Raw genomic sequence first — 15,770 nt, 5'->3', positions numbered from 1 at the left:
GAGACAAGAGGGTTTTCTAGACTGAACGTGGAAAGCCCCCTAAACACAATGATTCCACAGAATCAGCGGTAAGGGCAGAGAAAAAGATCTGACACAGCTTAGGCGTGGAGTCCTTCCGGCCGAGCCCGGGAGAGAAGTCCTGCTTACTCCTAACAGCACACGAGTCTCTCTCGCCACTGACAAAGGCCAGGCCTCTTACCACCCATCCCGGAAGAATGTGCCACAGAGTAGGTGCTTAGAGGAGAAGGATCAGGAAGACAGGAAACTCAGCAAATCCCTGATCTCAAGAAGTTCAGGAGAGAGGGTGGGCGGGGAGAAATTGACAAATCCAAGAAAATGTGCAGGGAGACCAGTCCAGCTGCCCTGGCACCCTGAGGAGGTGGCAAATCTGGGGCATTCCTGGTCCTTCCTCAAAACTTCCTTCTGAAAATAGATATGAGGTAATATTATGCAGAAGGCAAGATGCACAGTTTTCCAGAGTGCGGTCCGAGAGAGCATACAGATGTTGTTAACCTAAATGACCCCCAACTTGGAAACCAGGCGAGGAGAGGAGGGTCTTTGTTCAAGCATTGATTAGTAGGCCCACCAAGGATTCTTTAATGACCTAGAGGATTCTAGAGAAATGTAACCTTGACTCATGTAAAGCGGCGTGAGAACTTGTAATAGATTAGATTTTTTTTTTCGGTCTGATAGAGAAGATAACCCCAAAGGTTATGATTTTTATTGTAGATTTGTAGGAGATCTCATAGGATTTCTGAGTTTTAGAAAATTATACTTTGACGGTACATACCCAATTAAACACACACACACACACACTGCACAGGGAAAAAACGGGAAAGAAATATAGCAAAATCTTACCAATGGGTATCTTTTGGTCGTTGGCATATGTATGCGAGTGAGTTCCATAATCAGAAAAAAAGTGATAAATGTTACTTTTAAAATGGAGAAACACCCACCGGTCTGTGATTCCTCTAGCAGGAGCTGGTGCACAGCGTTTGCCCTAAGGCGCTTTATGTGGATTATCTCACTAAGGCCTCCCCACTGCCTTATGAGAAAGGTACTATGACCCCATTCCACAGATGTGAGGAAATGGATACACAGGAAGTTAGGCTCAGGTCACAGGTACAGGCAGTAAGAGCCAATCTAAACCCCAGGCAGCGAGGCCCCGGAGGCCGCCTGTGTAACCACCCTGCCAGACCTCTGCCTCCCAAGGGGAAGAGGAAGGAATAAACACATCTGCCGGGCCGTCAAGGTCAGGCGTGGAGAAGACGGTGCTCCCACTCCCTCCCAGGGCTCGCAGTGTGCTGGGAAGCCGGGCACAGGCCTCTCCAGCCTCGAATTGAATTCGCATGTGTCTCTCCCACACTTGTAGGCTGGGAACCGGTCTTCTCCGGTCTTGGGCCTCCCATCATCTTGGGAAGGGGCACACTGGGGGCGGGGCAAATGAAAGCCCTCACCTCTCAACCTGCCCTACAGCACGGCCTCTAGTGAAACCGGTTTCTGTGCTCTAACAGCTGCTAATTAACAGTTCCCTCCATCGCTCTCTTCGCCCACACAGTTGCTGCAGAACAGCTTCGTTGCCTAGAGCAAAGACAGGGTTCATTGTGTAGAAAAGGACCTCTAGGAGACCTGGAGGCCGTGGGTTCTGCCTCCAAGTCACCGCCTGACCTTGGGCAAGTCACCAAGCCTCCCTGGGCCACATCACGTCGCCTTTAAAAGGGGCAGGGAGACCCATTGTGCTCTGATGCCCCAGATGTTTGGCCAGCGTAGGTCTTGCTTTCGCTGCCAGGGTGTTTTACATGCCGTGGGCGTGAAGCCACACCAGGGACCCGCGCCTACTGATTCTCACTAAAGCTCTTCATGTGGTAGGTCACTGCCGACTAAGCCTGTGCGGAAATTAGGTTTTGAGGGAGGAATACCATGTGATCTCCGAAAACCAAACTGGGGTGGGGGCGCCGCAAAAGGCAGAATGCAGGGAGTGGGGAGAGATTTAAATAGGGCCCTTGAGAGACCCCCAAAACCACCACATCTGTGGACACGGAATGGTCACAATTCGTTAGTTTGTTTGTTTAGGTCAAATACGTTTCCCTAGGTGTCCAAACACCTGCAAATTCAGGCAGGATTATTTGGGTAAATACTGTGTTTGCAAAGCTTCCAAATAAAAAGCCCCATTTTCCTTGATTTAACAACAAATATCTATCCAGCCTTTACCTATGGCTGTGAGGAAGGTAGGAGAGAGGATAATTCAGAAATGTCAGCTGCTAAATAGGTGTCAATATTGAAAGACACGTCTCTAGGTGATTAAGATCAATGAGCAAAAGAAACACAGGCGAGCTCTTACAAAGACAGAAAATGATTCTGCTAACGAAAGTAATTTTAGCAGACGTGGTTACTTCTGATTCCTGGATGAGTTACTGTCCCTTTCAGGCTCTACGGTTTCATTACCTACCACCCAATGGCCTATGATTCTCAAAATGGGTTTCCCAGGGCATCAGAAGCTGCCAACGTGGAGAGCGAACTTGGGGAGGATGGCACAGCCCCTATGACTCCTCCAACAGGGTAGTTCCATGCTGAGTGATTTCTTGCAGGCTCCGTGTGGAACTTTCTTTGAGTTCTACGGCTACAAGTTGAATGCCACTAGACTAAATCATCCCAGGTCCTTTTCACTTTAGTATCTATAGTGCCCAAGATGGTACCTTGGTTAAGAACCCCAAGGCAGGGACGCCTGGGTGGCTCAGTTGGTGAAGCATCCGACTTTGGCTCAGGTCACGATCTCAGGGTTCATGAGTTCAAGCCCCGCGTTGATTCTGTGTCTTCCTCTCTCTCTGCCCCTCCCGCACTCATGCTCTGTCTCTCTCTCAAAAATAAGTAAACATTAAAAGAAGAAAGGAAGTACAAGCCATACTGGTAGCCAATTTTTTTTTTTTTTTAACGTAAAGGCATCACGGCAACCTATGTGCAACATCACTTGGGGATAGAACGCCTCCAATTCTGGAACGGGGGACCCTCTGTGTGCCAGGCAACGAGCCCCCAACCCTAGCCAAAGGGTCTGCCAAGACAGATCCTAAAACCACCATAAGAACTGGCAGGGCCTGAAGAGGGGCGCTTGCATTGTCCCAGGTACTTTTGTTTGCTCAGTCCCCATAGCAACCTCATGCAATAGGGGTTGATCTTCTCTCCACTTTGCATGGGAGAACCGAGCATCGGAGAAGTTGGGTAACATGTCCAGGCCCACAGGCTCCTAAGGCAGGATTCAACCACAGCACCCTGCCTCTTAATCACTTAGAAAGCCACAGAATGGAAGGGGATCCGGGGACCAACTGGTCCCTCGCATCCATTTTAGAATGGGTGACGGGCCCAGAGAGGGTAAAGGGACTCGACTAACGTACAAACAAGGCGTTGGTGGCAAAGCAGGATTAAAACTCAGACTCCCTCCTGAAGTCTCGTCTGCCCACTCTGCCGTCAGGCCACTCGGGACAGCATGGCTTGGTGGTCAAAGCTTCGTTCGAGTGCAAGACCCTGCTCTGCCACCCATACACCCTGTGACACCCCGCTCGCCGCGCCCCTAAAACGGGCATGGCATTCACACTTGACCCGCAGGGCTGTTGCAAGGGGTGCAGTAGGACAGTGTGTGCAGGTGGTATGTTCTCAATGAACTCTAGCTCTCTGTCCATAGAAGCCGGGGCAGGGACAGAAGAGGACACAGAATGAAATGGATCCTTTTCTTTTTTTTTTTTTTTTTTTTTTTCCTTTAAGTAGGCTTCATGACCAGCACAGAGCTCACCACCCTGAGATCAAGACCTGAGATCAAGCTGAGATCGAGAGTCGGACGCTTAACCAAATGAGCCACCAGGCGCCCCTGAAGTGGATCCTCTGGGTGGATTCCAAGCGGGACACACAGGGTCTCTGTCCTGATCCCACCACCCCTCCCCCATTAGCAGCATCAAACTAACCGCTGCCCCCCATTTCCTCAGTCACCTCTGCGGGGGGGACATCTGGGAGAATCAAGAGGAACAAGTCCAAGTGAGATGCCATGACATGATGTCTCCCTTAAGTCAAGAGTGAATCATCCTCTTGAACTTTCTATTTTCTCCTGACCTTGTGTTAATTCCTAGTTCAAAATAAAATGATGTCTCTTCAGTACCAGGAAAAGGCTACAAAGTAATTTCAGGTCAGCACGCAGTCTGGGTAATGAGACTGAATCCATTCAACTGCACAGTCAGGGAATTGAAGATGTGGAAAGAACCTTATCTCAGAGCATCTGAAATACCGCATTAAAAAATGATCTCTCTAAAAGTAAACCGGTAGCCTTGCCTCTGCTGGGAGGCAGGAAACTGAGGCCCAGAGAGGCTGAGCGACTTGGCCCCTGTCGCACAGCCACGGAGCCGGTTGGTAAAAGAGGCAGGCAGGGTGAGAACCAGGTCTCCCGACCTCATGGCTCTGCTGACACTCAGGGGTGCGGGTGCAGGGGGAGGAGGAGCGAGAGAGCCGGAGAGGGGCACCGAGGCAGGGGAGTCTGGGGGTGAGTACAAGTGCACACAGTTGAGAAAGCATGAGCCCCTGAGGTGGGGGGGGAAACCTCTGGGCCACCTGAAGTCCCGCCGACACTTCAAGTCGCTGTGAGAAGAGCGTGAACATGCGTGCGCGAGGCTGAGTGAGCGAGAGGGATGCGAGAGGGGGTGTGCAAGAGGAAATCGGCGTGCTGGAGAGAGCGAACAAGAGGGAAAACATTTGGGCCATTTTCAAATTCCCACAGTCGAATAAATCAAAACAGACTGTTCTGAGACAATGTGGCCGTTTCAAACCACATCCTTTACAGTAAAGTCAACTCCAAATGGCCCACTTGGTGGTTTCTCATGGCCAGAAAAGCAGCGCCGGTAATACGCCCAACCGGATAGCTAGGATCCTCAAACCTAGGGATGAGCCAGGTAGGGTTAACGCCCACTTTCCAGACAGGGCTCCTGAAGCCAGGACAGTGCAAGTCCCTTGGTCCCCACACCCCGCTGCCCGGGTGATTTCTGGGAGGTGGCAGAGTCCAGGAGACCCATGCCCCTGAGGAAGGGCTGCCCTGGCTGCCGCAGGCGGACAGACGAGGAAGGAGCAACCAGCGAAGACGGAATGTTCTGGGCGCCAGCTGCCCCACAAGGCAAAGCAGTTGCCCGCCTGTCCCGGAGCACCCGGCAGTATTTGCTGCGATCAGCACCTCGCTGCGCGTCTGGCCCTGACCGGCCGGAGGAAGGCCCTGCCCTTCCAAGCAAGTGGGGAGCTGGTGCACGGCGCTGGGCCAGGCAGGAGGACAATGCCAAGGCCCCAGAGAACGGCCCATCTCCCATCTTCCCATCTCCCAGACCAACATCTGCAAAGGGATCGCTGTGGCCACACCTGGAGTCCACCAAGCACCCCCCCTTCCAGCAGCAGGAGGGGACGGCCCCAGGCCAGCTGGGACCATGGACAGATGTGGCTCTGTAGGCATCCGTGGCCACCAGGCGGGCCGTGCATTCTCTAACCATGCGCTTGTCCTAACCTCAGAACGTTCCTTAGACGCGGGTGTTACTCTTCCCGCTTTACCAAGGGGTAAATTGAGGCCCAGAGAGACTAAGTAACAGCCAAAAGTCACCAAGATGGTAAATTTAGACACAGTCAGAATTGCATGCCAGCACGACCAGGTCCTTCTAACTCACCCATCACTTGCAAAGCTCTTCTCTCTGATGGGGGTTGGGAGGCCCAGAGGGCAGCATTTTCTCCTGGGTTCCAAATGCAAATCCCAGCCAAAACCCTGTTCGCCACAGCCCGCTCTTGCTAGCTAGGGGCGCAGACACTCCGAGAGTCCCCCTCGTCAAGGAGAGCAGAACCTAGACTTGTATGCTACACCTCTCAGTACTTCCTTCAACTCGTTAGAATCCTCATGTTTTCTGTTGCGTTAACGGAATTCTTAAAAATGAAATAGAGGGGCGCCGGGGTGGCTCCGTAGGTTAAGCGCCCGACTCTTGCTTTTGGCTCAGGTCTTAATGCCACCGTTCGTGAGTTCGAGCCCCACGTCGGGCTCCGTGCTGACAGCGCGGAGCCTGCTTGGGAGTCTCTCTCTGCCCCTCCCCCACTCGCGCACACACACGCGCATAAATATTTAAAGACATAAACAAAACTGAAATGTAACATCTACACAGAAAAGTACACACCATCTGAAGCAAAGAGCTCCATAAACGTCTACAAACTACACATACCTACAAGAGTACCAACCAGAATAAGGGAACAAACCGACCAGCACCCAGAAGCCCTCGTGCCCTTCCAGGCACTCCCCAGCTGCTGCCCAAAGGTCATCACTATTGTGCCTTCTAACACCACGGCTTGGCCAACCTTGAACTTCATATAAACAGAACTGTGCCGTGTAGACTCTTTCACATCTGGTGTCTTTTACTCCACGCCGGGATTCTGAGATTCTTCCAAGTGACTGTCAGCAGCAGGAGCCCATTTTCTGCTGCATCGTACTCCACCGGGGGCCTATATTCATTCTTTCTGTAGACATCTGGATGTTTCCGGGAATTGCCTGCCATGGACGGGGACGTCGTGAGCGTTCTCATACACGACCTTTGGGGAGCATTCATATGCACTGCTATGGGATAGATGCCTCAGGGTGGCATTGTTGGGTCACACAGTCTGTGTCTACTCAACTTTGGTTACGTTTCCCAATATGTCTTTTTTTTTTTTTAATTTTTAAAACTGTTTATTTTTGAGAGACAGAGAGAGAAACAGCGTGGGTGGGAGGGGCAGAGAGAGAGAGGGAGACACAGAATCCGAGGCAGGCTCCAGGCTCGGAGCTGTCAGCACAGGACCCCACGCGGGGCTCGAACTCATGAACAGTGAGATCATGAACCTGAGCCAGGGTCAGATGCTCAACCGACTGAGCCATCCAGGCGCCCCTCCCAATATGTCAATGTTGGGTCCATTCTGCGTTTTAGACATTGTACACCTTACGCAAAACACGCCCACAGCTCAGTTGTGGTCTACAGGGCCGCTGTTTTGCACCTTTGGTCTGTGTGCTTTGCTCATTGTAGCCACTGGCCAGGCCATCCTCCTTCACAGCATCCTGACACCTCACAAATTAATGTAAGAGTGGGGGCAAATTCTAATACCCCCCCTACACTGAGGGGTGACACGAGGCCTAAATGGCGTGTCCGCGGCCGTCCACCAGTGAGACCTCCTCTACCAGGACGAATTCACATTAAAGTCCCTTCGCCAGCACCCCAACTTGCTGAGCATGGACACACGCAGGAATAATTATTTTAAAATCTAGCCCAACTGAGAACCAGCGGCTTGGGTCACACAGCAACAAAGCTAAGGATAGCAGGGCGCCCAGGTTCCCCGATTCCTAGGCTCTCTCCTGCCCCCCGGGGTTCCCCAAACCTCCCCGTGTGCCAGCATTCCGCCTGTTTCCAATCACAGCCGACAAGAATGGATCCTGGCACTCCTTCCGGCCCCACCCTTCTATAGGGCTCAAGCGGGTCCCGCCAGTCAGTCAGAGTTGGGACATGGGATGACAATTTTTTGCTATCCGGGGACCACACATCATGTCGCTCCTGCTACTCAGGGCTGGCCTCGGGAACCCTTGCTGCTTTAAGTGGCTCAGCCTTCTTGCAACTCAGGATGGTTCTAGGGAAACAGAGAAAAGCCCAAGCCCAAAAGCCCTGGCCTCATTCTTTGGCTTGTTTGAATCTGATTCCCACACTAACCCTGCTAAGCTACCCGCGAAAATAATTTGTCTCTGGGCCAGTGTGGTGTTGCTTGGTTTTGGTTCTCGCCCTGGGTTTGAGAGACGGCAAACGAGCCCAGAGAGGGCTAGTGCCTTGCCCGAGGTCACACAGCGAGCCCGCACCAAAGCTAGAACTTGAACCACCTCCCCATTTCTAACTTGGGGGGGGGGGGGGCTCTTTCTCTCTACTCCAGGGGACCTTTCCCAAACAAGAAGGAACCACCAGAAAAGGCAGAAACACACGACGGTCACCTCTTTCAGCTCTTACCTGCTAAGCAGTAAACGGTGGGGACAGCGCCCAGACTGGCTGTCGGCAGGGATCTCAGCACGCAGACAAGAGCCTCGGCCAAGAGCAGGCCAGGTGTTGTTCTCCTGCTGGTCCCTGGGCTATAAGAAAGAGATTTTCCCCAGTGCTGCTGAGACTGGTGATCTGACCTCGCCGAGAGTTGCCCTTTTCCGAAGCGGTAATACACAAACCCAGGGAGGGGCTACCACGCGGCGGTGTTTCCCGCAGCCCAGGGGGCCTCCCTTGTCTGACTGCTTTCGTCTTTATTAACATTTGCAGAACTCACAGTGCCTTTGGCTGCAAATGAGAACCAAGCAATCTCATTTTCTCCCCTCAACTAGGCCACGTGGCTCCTTCCTGTTCTTTCCCCAACACTCACGCGAAAATTCAAAACAAAGGGCCAGGGGGTGGGGGCTAAAAAATACTAAAACGTTCCTTAACATCTGCAAATCTGTCCTTTGAGGCCATTTTTAGCAAAATGTGCCTGAAACTGGGTCCGCAGCTTGTGTCAACACAGTACTTCCTCGGGAACAGCTCTGTCTGCACCTCTAGTCTTTACCTTCTATGGAGATTGGGGGGTTGGGGGGCGGGGGCGGCAGAGGCCGGCACCCCGCACCCCGTCCGCGTCCGGGAAGTGAAGGTGGGACTCCAGAAATGGATGCCGTGCCGGACACCCCCCAGCTTCGGCCAACACCTTCCTTGGCGGTCTGGCTCACCGCTTCCCAAACTCCCGGGGACTCGCTGCCGGCGGGCGGCAAGCACATGCTCGCGGGGAGGCGTGTCCCGCGCGCTGCTCAGCACTGCGCATGGCCGCTGGGCTCCTTCCGCCTTCCGCCAACCTCACAGCTGTTATTCCGGGTCCACGGAAGGAAAAGGAAGAATCGGGCTCGCCCCGCCTGGTTCTTCACAAACCAGAAAGTGGCAGGGCCAGGATCCACCCAGGGTGGGCTGGACCCCGGGCCCCCAGGCCCCCAGGCCCCCAGCTCTAAACACTGCTCCACGTGGCTCTCTTCCCATTACCCACCGAACTGGTGGGGACAGGCCTAGCCCCAATCCCGTTTCTCCTCAGCCCAAAGGTACAGTCATCCAGCCCTCCGCGATGCCGTAAGGCACAGGTACAGGCCCTGCGGAACCCATGGGGGGGGGGGGGAGGGCTGCTTCTGTTCGTAGCCTCCTGCTAACTGACAGGAGGGACAAAGAAGACAGATGTGGGCTAAGAAGATGACCTGTCTTCCCTACAGGAGGCTCTCATAAGAATAGTGTCTTCGAAGGAGAGGGCAGGATGTCCAGGGCCAGCAAGAAGGGGCCTCTGAGAGGGTTTGATGGCAGGAAAGGAGGATGAGCTGGGCGCTGGAGAGGCTGTTTCCTTCCCCACTCTCTGGTGGAGGGGGATCACACCTGAGTCACCTGTACCAGGGGTTAGGGGTCCTCTGGGTGTGGCCAGGAGAGCAGAAACCCTGTGTGCCCAGAAGGACGGACAGAGGGGTCCTGAGCCTAGGGAGGAGGTGGGGAGAGGAAAGGACTAGGCAAGAGGACCCAGCCCCAGCCAGAGAGTTCCTTGTGGTGGCTACAGCTCGGGGCTTAAAGACCCAGAAGAGGAGCACCTGCGTGGCTCCGTCGGTTAAGCATCTGACTTTTGCTTTCAGCTCGGGTCGTGATCTCACAGTTCCTGGGTCTAAGCCCCACTATCGGGCTCCATGCTGACAGCACAGAGCCTACTGGGGATTCTCTCTTTCCCTCTCTCTCTCTGCCCCTCCCCTGTTTGTGCTCTTTCTCTCTCAAAATAAGAGTAAATAAATGAACTTAAAAAAAAGAAGAGGAAGACCTATTAGAGTTTCTGTTGTTCAGAGCTGCCCAAGTGGCTACCTACCCTCCGTCTCAACTCTTCAGTACAATTCCAGTGCACAGACAAGAAAAGACAGAAGGCAGGAAGGAACGCCTACTTTCTGCTTTCTGCAGACCTCACCGCCACACACCCCCCTTTGCTTGGGAAAGGCCAGGCCTTGAGGGAAGGTGCAGACAAACCCTCCAGTCTCTCATAGCCTCCTCCGCCCCCTGGGAAATCTAGGCAATTCCATAATCTCTGCCCCTCGGGCTTCCCTTCCATGAAATGGGGGTTTGCTGGGCCTCGGATGACAGCGTTTGAAGTGTGCGTACTTGGAAAAATTCTGCTGTGCTTCTGGAGAGACCAGAGAAGGGAAGAAAACCCAGCTGGCAGGTCGCCCCACATCCGGCACCAGGCGAAGCACCTGATCCGGCCTGTGCTGTCCTTGTTTTCCAGATGACAAAACGGAGGCTCAGTTAGGATAAAAATAAGAAGAATAAGAATGAGATTAAAGGAAATCCAAAAAACAAACAGGCAAAACAGCTTGCCAAAGATCACGTAGCTGCCGACAGCCAGGATTTGAACTCAGATCTACGGGACCCGAAAGCCACTTCCGCACCGCTCCCGTTCAAATGCCACGTGGATGCTACGGCTGCCTTTGGAACTCTACCTTCCAAAACGGTGGTTAATTTTAATCCCGTACATTTAGACCCAAAAGACATGCATGAACTCACGCACACACCTTCAAATATATTATTAGCATTATTATTGTTTTGCCAGAGACGTTCTGTCGGGGAGCTCTTTCTCTCTTTGCACACACGTGTACCTCTCAAGCAGGTTCGAGTAGACCTTTGCGAGGGGTTGGGCTATTTAGAAACAAAAATTGCCCATCATTTCAAGTCAATTACATAGCAACCACCTTTTTAAAAGAATATTTTTATTGGAGCTCATTGTTTAGCAAATCGTCAGACACTTTCTTTCTTCCAACTACTTGGAGAAGGAAGAATTATCAAATGAAGGGAAGGAAGTGTTATGCATATCATCCCAGCTGCTGAAAAGAATGCCCATGGATTTTCCTCTTGCACTCTTCATTTATTTAAACAACACCCCGCTTCCATCAACAAGCACGCCTCGGCTTCCTGAGTGCTTTTCTCCAGGGGATTCGAGGCTTTTGGTCACATTCCCCACTGGAGACTCTGAGGGGAGGACGTAGGGTCAGAAGGGGACCCGAAAATAAAGCAGCGCCCACACCAGAATGGGGATGGGATGTCAGGAGTCCGCGGTGGGAGGAGAGCCAGTCGGAGCCAAAGTAGGACTAGACCCCAGACTCTGACTCTGGACTTCCAGTCCAGTGCTCTCCTGGTCTCTCCCGTTGGGGGACAGTGGGGATGGGTGGTTGGGCTTCAGTCCAGGTTCCTGGTGCCCTGAACCTGCATGCCGGTTCCGTGGCAATGCATCTCCTGAGATGCATCAGACTCTGAGCTTGGCCCCCAGTGTCCCTCTCTGGGCTCGGGGGGGGGGGGGGGGGCGGGGGAAGAGCCCTGGGCAGCTCCCACCCGTGGCCCCAGCTCTAGCCCCTCTGAAGTGAGACCTCCAGCTCATCTAGCCTCTGGAAGAGCCAGCAGGCAGCGGGCTCCCACTTCCCCAGCAAGAAGCCACTGGAAAAGAAAATACAACAACAACAAAAAGCCCTTTGATCTGCCACGGATGGCCTCATCCAACCCTGGCGGAAGGTGGAGGTCACCCTCTGTCATGACCTGCTGGCCTCTCTCCTATAGGTCCCGTCCAAAGGGCCCAGGGCTCTTCCACAGACCCCGCCTAGCCTGGCCTCCTGGACCCTGTAAGATGAAAGGGTCACAGTGACATCTGTGAGGACCAAGTGAGGATGGGCAGGAGGCAGAAAGAGGCCAGAGAGGGCCAGGCAACTATGGGAGAGAGAAGACGGCCATTGACCCAGCTGGCCACTCTGCAACAGGTGTTCTCAACAGACTGTTCTGCTTGGTAGGGTGTCAGGAAAGCGGGGAGCGCGAGAGGACCGTTTCAGTTCGTCAGTGGGGAATCAGGCAAAAACATCATGGCGGCCCATGCAGTGGAACCCAAGACATCCCTCACAGTGAGAGCTGCGCCTCTCCCATACCCCCAAGGTCCAGCCTGGAGACTCACTACAGCTTCCGGGGACGGTTCTGTTCACTCTGGTGGCCCTCCTCAAGCACCCCCTTCTCTCTCTTGGCCTGAAGGCAGGCTGGAAGTATCCAGACGCTGATGTTCTAGGAGGAACCCTCAACCAATGAGAGAACAGAAGCTGGTGACCACTCACTGGGATGATTCTGAGCGTGCTCCCCCCAGTCATTGGCAGGGTCCCCGGTTGCCCACAGCAGTAGGCTACTCAGTACATTTTTTTATTAGCTCTCCTCCCCTCCCTGCCCCCTCCCCTTTCTGGGACCAGCCTCACACACCCATAAACGAACTGCACCCAAATCTTTGTTCAGGGACACCCAGCTAAAAGTGCAGAAGTGCACGCACTGATACAGAACAAGTGGAAACATGCAGGACGCAGAGCATCAGGGACAGAACCCCACCGGGACCATAAAATGAAGGCTGCCGTGCACACAGATGTGCTCATTTACCTCGAGGACAATTCGAGAGAGGCAAGAGGCTGGTGACTTTGGTTGTCCCTTGGTGAGGAGACTGGATTAAGCCTGAGAGTTACTTTCCATCGAATATACTTTTATTGTAGTTCCCTTATTCTCTTACTATGTTTACTCTGATTTTTTTTTTCCCAGTCTTTCACCAGTAAAACATGACTATTTTCAAAGAGCTTCTGAGAACTCCTAGAAAATCAAATACATGAACTATGGAGGAGCGAAAACCCTGGAAGTGATCATCGCCCCCACTTCCTGAGACCTGCTCACTTCCTTCGCGCCCCACCGTGGCCTCGGCCTCCTTCTTAGCCCCGGTGCAGGATGAAACGTCCCAATCCCCTCATAGGGTGGCAGTGGCCACTGGACAAGGGATCGGGGTTGGAAGGCACCAAGGGCCAAGAGAGAGGCCTCTGAGACCCCTGGATCCTGATTTTCTCCCCGTTTGGGCTGTGGAGACACAAGCTGGCTCCAGCAGGGGAGACCCCAGTGTCCCACAGAGGAGCATGGCCAGGAGACAGACCCACTAATGCTTGAGGGGAGACTTGAGGTTCAGACCACCTGGGTTTACACTTCTATACCCCTGCTTACCAGCTGTGGGACCTTGGGCAAGTGACTTAACCTCTCAGTGCCCCAGTTTCCTCAGCCACAAAAATGGGGACAATCCTAGTACTGAATTAAAAGGTATTATGGGCTAAACCGTGTTCCCTCCCAAATTCACGTGTAGAGGCCCTAACCCCCAATACCTCTGAACGTGATTGTATTTGGAGATGGGGGGGGGGGGGTCTTTAAAGTGGTAATGAAGTTAAAATAAGGCTGTCGCCGTGGGTCCTAATCCAATCTGACTAGTGCCCTTAGGGAGAAGGGGAGATTTGGACACCCAGGAGACGGCAGGTGCACATGCGCAGAGAAAGGCCACGCGAGGACCCAAGTAGGCAGCCTTCTGCAAGCCAAGGAGAGGGACCTCAGAACTCATCAAACCTGCTGACTCCTGGGTCGTGAACTTCTAGCCTCTCCAAAACTGTAAGAAAATAAGTTTGACACGAATCAGTTTATTTCGTCCTCACAACAACTCAATAAATTAGGTGTTATTTTTGGTCCCATTTTATGGATGGGAAAATGAGGCACAGAGAGGCTGAGTTATGTGCCCCAAGGCTGCGGAGTTAGTAAGTGGTAGGGCTGGGACTGGAAACCCTTATTCTATTGGATGAGATCAGACCCGTAAGCGCCTGGCACACTGCACGTGATCAGTACACGTTAGCTGTGCCCATCATCCAAAACAACCTGGAAGAGACTGATTGCAGAGGAGGCCATGGAGGGAGGCACCCCCTCAGCGCCTGCCAGGTTCCCAGGCGGGGGCCAGGTGTCTGGGATGCAGCGTTGAGCAATGGCGGGTGGGGGTGGGGTGGGTGGCGGTACATAAAAAGCAGCCCTGTGCCAGTGGGCACAAGGAAAGGAAGCGAGGCAGCAAGGGCTGTGAGAAAGCCTTTGAACACAATTGAGAATCCACTGGAAGGGCACGAGCAAGGTGGCTAAGATGATCACGTTACACAACAGATGTTTGTCCTAACAAAGTGTGGAAGTCGGGCTTCCGTAAATTGAGTTTTATTTTTAAGGCAGTAGGGAGCAAGGGGAATCTGAGAGCTAATTTGTCTGTAAATTGAATGAGGGGCCTGTGATCCAGCTGGCATTTTCATAGATCCGGCTGCCTCGAGTGAGGTGCACCTGTTCGGTGAAAGTCCTGAAGGAGGGGTGCCTGGCTGGCTCAGTTGGTAGAACATTTGATTCCTGATGTCGGGGTGGTGAGTTCGAGACCCAGGTCAGAAGTAGACTTTACCGGAGGGGGACGCCTGGGTGGCTCAGTCGGTTGAGCGTCCGACTTCGGCTCAGGTCATGATCTCGCAGTTTGCGGGTTCGAGCCCCGCGTCAGGCTCTGTGCTGACGGCTCGGGGACTGGAGCCTGCTTCAGATTCTGTGTCTCCTTCTCTCTGCCCCTTCCCTGCTCATGCTCTGTCTCTCTCTGTCTCTCAAAGATGAATAAACGTTAAAGAAATAAAATAAAAACAAAGAAGTAAGAGTTTACTTGGCAAAAAGGTCCTGTGGACTGGCTTGGTAGGCCCGGTGGGAGGACATGGCGAAGTGGGGCAGTGTCTCCACTGGCCATGGGAACACCTGACACCATAAATGTGGCTCTCCCCACCAGGCCACCACACAGCCTGGGGTGACCACAACCTTCTAGGCTTCCCTGCCCTGCCCTTTCCGCATGCTCCAAGCCTTAACTTGTGCTAGCTCCATGAGGAGGGCTGTGCTGCCCCTGCTCCCAGGTAGAAATGTCCTCCCTGAGTTTTTCTTGGCAGCTAAGGCTCTTCACTGGGTTTATTCTCATGGCACCCCCAGTGCTCCCACATAAGAGGGGCTTATGGCTAGAGGCCTCAGTGCATTGCAAGGAAGGATGTGATCATTCACTCATTCATTCAGCATGTACATCCTGAGCATCTATTCAACCCCAGGCACCGAGCTACACCCTATGGGGCCTCTGCCTTTATTCCACTGATGGAAACCAATGATAAAATAATGAGAATAATCCTAACATTCACTGAATACTGTTCAAGTGTCACATTCAATCCTAGGAGATACACTTCATGCATTTTAGTCTCATCTTCATAAAACTCTATGCGGTACAATGGTGGCACAGAGAAGTCAAGGAATTTGTCAAAGGCCATGGCACGTGGCTGAACTGGGATTTGAACCCAGGCCCTTATGTTCAGAAGCTGTACTCCGAACCTTTGGTGGGGTGTTGATTCCTCTGCCTTCATGGCACAGGGACAGGCTTCATCTCTGAACCCTCGACCACATCAGCTGAGCCCCCAAACCCTCTGGGGCTCCTATGGGACCAGCTCCAGAGCAGAAAGCTGTCCACTCATCGCCCCCCACCCCCCACCCAGGCCCCCTCCTCAGGCAGAGATGCCCAGACATTGCCCCTGGGGAGAACAGCCCAGCTTGCAGAAGTCACAGTGACTTCCGGTGCTGCCGGTGAGCCCAGGATAAATACCAAGCGGGAACAATTCATCTCCGCGAGATATTCTTAACCTGGAAGGGCCTGGAAAAGACAGAAAGGTGGGCTGCAAGAACATAGATGGTGCTTCTCATTCAGCCACTTCGAATCATTTTTTCTAGAAAACATTCTACCTGCAACTGGTTACAATTGATATACGTCCATGTTCCTTGGGTCCAGACTGAACACCCATCACCCCTCCAGGCCTGTCCGGAGGG

At 53.0% G+C, this 15,770-nt stretch overlaps 1 protein-coding gene across 7 annotated transcripts in view; it reads right to left on the bottom strand.

Annotated features, from left to right (window-relative positions):
- Window positions 1-15,770, bottom strand: part of TSPAN18 (tetraspanin 18) — a 186,207-nt gene that overhangs the window by 162,306 nt on the left and 8,131 nt on the right. The window contains exon 1 of one of the 7 annotated variants that reach the window (XM_047877826.1): window positions 8,593-8,609. The exons of the other annotated variants lie outside the window; for them this stretch is intronic. The gene's annotated coding sequence lies outside the window, so the exon portion shown is untranslated. Of the gene's footprint in view, window positions 1-8,592; window positions 8,610-15,770 lie in introns of those variants that run through there. 7 annotated transcript variants of the gene reach the window in all.

The sequence above is a fragment of the Prionailurus viverrinus genome, chromosome D1 (assembly GCF_022837055.1).
Source record: "Prionailurus viverrinus isolate Anna chromosome D1, UM_Priviv_1.0, whole genome shotgun sequence".
NCBI lineage: Eukaryota > Metazoa > Chordata > Mammalia > Carnivora > Felidae > Prionailurus > Prionailurus viverrinus.
The sequence above is the reverse complement of the archived record's forward strand: the minus strand, read 5'-3'. Positions and strand labels throughout refer to the sequence as shown.